Consider the following 5,000-nt stretch of genomic DNA (forward strand, 5'->3'; position numbering starts at 1 on the left):
TAAAAACACGGTTTCTTTTTATGTTGGGACTATTGAATTCACTATAATTGATTAAAAAAAAAATTAAGCAAGTTACTGAAGTTAGACTCACATGTCTGTAGTTGCTAGTTTCTTCTTTTGGTCCCTTCTAGTAGATTGGATGAACATTGGCTAGTTTCCACCCTTGTGGTGTCTTTCTTTCGTTGTCTGTAAAAGTGTGGGGTTATCTCTTTTTCTAGCTCTTTAATCTCTCTTGGTTGAATATCTTCTGGACCTGGTGCTTTCGATTTACTGAGTACTTTTATTTTCTTTTTTACATCATCCAATTTAAAGGTGATTATATTTCATGGTTGTGGCGCCTTTATATTTGATAGCTGGTTCAGGGAGGGTCGTTAATTCTTCCCTAGTGAATCATTTGTTATAAGTTTACCCTTCGAATCTCTTTATGGGCTAATGTTGTTTTGATTCATTTTCTACTGTTTACTTATGGAAAAAAAACTCGTTTGAGTTTTCTTTACTAGCTGATACCACACTTTCCTGGCCTTTCTAACTAGTTTATCTACTTTTCGACTTAACATTTTGTGGTCGGTAATTTCATGAACTGAAGACTATGGACCCATTGAATAATGTTTCCTGGTTCCGATTCTTATTGCATTGGATATTTCTTTGATGAACTACTTAGGATGTGAAGTTCCATTTGGTAAAATTTTTCTATGCAGTAGAGAGAGAGAGAGAGAGAGAGAGAGAGAGAGAGAGAGAGAGAGAGAGAGAGAGAGAGATCTAAGGAAGTTAGCTAAGCAGATAATTTATATCTTTCAAATTCCTAAAATCTGTCACATCTAAAAAAAAAAAAAAAGATTACAAAAGATGTTCTGACATTATATGATAGTATAGCTTACTTATATTTACTGTAAAAGTTTTGTATCAGTAATCAAAGTCCTTCCTAATGTACTGTATGGTACTGGATCTTTGCATGTGATTTTTTTTCGGCATTTGTTCATACATGGGTTTATAATTTTTATACCTTACTTGATTATCCACCTGACTTTCTTTTCCCTTAAATCTTTAGGTCGATCATTTATTCGATTTGTTAAAAGATGTACAATTGATGGTTTTAAATGTCACTCATAAATGGTAGAGAAAAAGGAGAGTGACAATGCTCGAGTTATCAGGACTATACCATAGTATGGAGACTGACTATATATTCATAGGATTAGCGCCCAAGCCCCCTCACCACCCGAGCTAGGGCCAAGAAGAGCAAGGTAGTGACTCTGCAGGTAGAGCTATAGGCACCTGCAAATACCGCATCATAAGCTGACAAGGAGGGTGAGGTTGCAGACACTATGAGAAACTACCGAGCTTAAGCTTAACTAGAACCCCAGTCTGACAAATCGCTAAGCAGGGACGTTTCCAATCAACACCACAATCTTTTTCCTACTTTTCCTAGATTATTAGTCGTATGGGTGCTATATCAATACTCACTTTATTGCTTAATCTTTTCCGTTAATGAATTAATTGAGTGGAATGAAGGAGTGATATGAAGTTTTCTGGCATCCTAACATCGAAGGGCATTAACGCCGATATCGTTTATTGTAAATAAAGACTAAAATAATTTTCAATTAAAACTAGGAAAGTAAATTTAATATAAAAGTTGAATAGCATTAAGAAGACCTGCGTCTGATATAAATTTAAAAATGCCACTAGCATTGCACGACACATGTTCAAGGGTCTTGGTAAGGATGAACCTGCCATCCTCACCCCAAGCCTCAAACAGATATCTATTTCTTTCTGTGCTATACATGGGGCATTCAGTCAACAAATGCCTCACTGTCAAGGGTATCAAAAAGTCTTCGCAATATGATTGGTGCTGGCCAGCTTTCAGAAACACGTGTGTCATCCGATTGTGACCAATGAGGAGACGGCAAAGAGTAGTCTCCCATTTTCAGGGCATCCCATTATACCTTCAAGGGGATATAACAATCGCAATTTCTCTCATCTTATTTTCGGTTAAAGTATCCCTATGCTGTTGCCAGTTATTATAAATAGAATTCTTAATTGTTGGTGGAAAAAAAAAAAAAAACATTACAGAGAATAGGATACCTTCTTCTTAGCAACTCTGCTGCAGCACTCTTTACCAGTGAATCTGTCTCTCCATTTCCAGACACATCTACTTATCCAGATAATTATATTCATAAATATTTTCAGAAAATCATAATGTTTAACGCGTCTGTCGGGTAAATAAGTATTAGGTTTTTAATATATATATATATATATATATATATATATATATATATATATATATATATATATATATATATATATATATATATATATATGTATATGTATATATATATATATATATATATATATATATATATATATATATATATATATATATATATATTGTATATATATATATATATATATATATATGAATATGTATATATATATATATATATATATATATATATATATATATATATATATATATACACATACACACATATATATATATATATATATATATATATATATATATATATATATATATATATATATATGTATGTATATATCCTTTTTGGAGGGGAAAAGGTTTGTTCATCACAATAATCAGCAAAGTTATACTAATCATGGCCACCCATACTAGGTAGGCTTTCTTTGACCTATCAGATAAACATCACCATAACCAATCCACAGTGGCTAGCGTGGTGATGAAAACTGTTCAATACCCAGACATGTATAGCTAAACCTCATCTTCACCTTAATTCCCAGGTGGCAGTGGAACAACTGTCCAAGGTGGCGGGCAACTACATTCCACCGCAGGAGGTGCTAAGATATCTATGGACTAGAACAGGCCATCTTTGGAAAATGAACCTTACACCATGCAACATCGGAACCTTGTCTAAGGTAGGAGATATAGCTAGAAGAACTGAAATAAACAAATTATATATTATTAGGAATGAATGAAATTAGAGGAACTGGGGCATCTTTTGTAGAATCAAAAGAGGGCCATATTTTTTGCTTCAGAGGACATGAAAGGAACAAAGTTAAGTATGTTTTCTGATAATACAAAACTTGCAGGTATCATGGAAGAATTATATAGTACAAGTGATAGAATTGTTGAGTTAATTATCAAAATAAATAAGTATAAATTGAAGATTTGCAGATATCTATCTATCTATCTATCTATATATATATATATATATATATATATATATATATATATATATATATATATATATATATATATATATATATATATATATATATATATATATATATATATATATAACATGACTAAATTTTCCTTTGGTTTGGGTGATTTCTATGCTGAAGGCAGTGAAAAAAAGAGATGGCAATCAGCAGTAGGTAATTTGTAGTAGGCATAAGGAATAACAGAGACATGATTGTAGAATTTGCTTAAGGAAACAATCTTGGAATCATGAACACCTTCTTCTATGAAAAGGAACATGGAATGTAGAAATGGAGAAACGAAAAAATTAGATAGAGTTTATATTCAGAGAAAAGGCCATTTAGTTAAAGATGTAAAAGTGTTGAAAAAGTTAAAGCTATGCGATCATAGAAGGGTGAGAAGAATTTTTTTTTTAGATCTAAGTAAAGATTAAGAAAAATAAATTTAAGAAATAAAATGAACATTCCTGTAATACGAAAAAATCTGAAGAAATTAGTTTAGCAATACAAAATTGGTACTATCTGCTATATGACGAAATTGAAGAAAATAAAGAAGAAATGAATAATTATTTAAAAATTTTTATTTAGGAATTAGTACATGAGTTCGTAAACAAGATCAAGGAAAACTATCAGAAAAGACCAAAAACATGATAAAGAAAAAAAAATTGTAAATGAGGGTAAAATCCTAGAGAGATAGACAAGAGTTAGCAGAGACTATCTAAAACAATAAAAATACCCCCCAAAAAAACAAAGTTACTCGTAAATATAATCAGACCAAAGTTGAGAAACACTAAAGGAAGGAAGAAGGGAAGAAACACCAAATTAATAAAAAGAAGACTTGGAAAAAGGGGCCAACAGATGTTTGTTTTAAAGGATGAAAATGAAAATATTATTCACAATATAGGGATGATAAAAATACCAGTTGATGTCTAAACAGTGCTATATAATAGTGATGTAAGAAATAACAACAACAATAGAAATAATAGAATACCTGAGACGGTACCAAACATAACAGTAGGAGAAGTAAAGAAAGCATTAAAAGGTACGAAAAGACGCATAGCAGCAGGCGAAGATAGCCTAGCAATTGGTTTAATAATTGACCGAGTAGAGTTCATAGTAGTAAAAACTGGATGAACTCTACATCGAATGTGTGAAAGAGTGCTCTATACCTACAGCTTGGAAAAACTTTATCATTATATTATTTAACAAGTAGGGAGATAAAACAAATGTGAAAAAATACCGCCAAAAAGTTTACTCTCTCTAATACATATCATATTTACAAAGATTATATTAGGCAGCATTAAAAAAAAAGCTACACATTAATCAACCAAGAGAGGAGGCTGGCTTTAGAAGTGGGTGTTCAAAAACTGACCATACGAATGTAAATTAACCAGGTAATGGAAATAGCATCCAATTTTGTGGAGAGTCCTATGTTATTATGGAGTTCCTCTTCAATATGTGAATTTGATTAAGCCTGTTCATGAGCATAGCAAGTGCAAAGTTAATGGTTATGGAATTCTATCTGATGAATTTCCTGTGAACAGTGGAGTACTCAAAGGAAATGTGTGGGTCACCTATATTGTTTATCCTACTCATGGATTTTGTAATGCAATGAATAGTTTGGGATGGCAGAGAAGTATTGGACTGGATTGGTAACAGGAAATTAGCGGATTTAGAGTATGCTGGTGATGCTGTTCTAATTAGCAAAACGCCACAGGAATTACAAAGCTGCTTACTAGAATGCATGAAATATCAAATAAGGTTAGTCTCAAAATAAATAGAAGAAAGACAGAAATGATGAGAACGGATTATGCAATGGAAGATGAGAT

The 5,000-nt window shown here is 31.9% G+C and overlaps 1 protein-coding gene across 1 annotated transcript in view; it reads right to left on the reverse strand.

The window, feature by feature from the left end:
• The window catches only part of LOC137622518 (uncharacterized), a 13,615-nt gene that overhangs the window by 604 nt on the left and 8,011 nt on the right, over positions 1-5,000 (reverse strand). The window lies entirely within an intron of this gene.

The sequence above is a fragment of the Palaemon carinicauda genome, chromosome 29, assembly GCF_036898095.1.
Source record: "Palaemon carinicauda isolate YSFRI2023 chromosome 29, ASM3689809v2, whole genome shotgun sequence".
Lineage (NCBI taxonomy): Eukaryota > Metazoa > Arthropoda > Malacostraca > Decapoda > Palaemonidae > Palaemon > Palaemon carinicauda.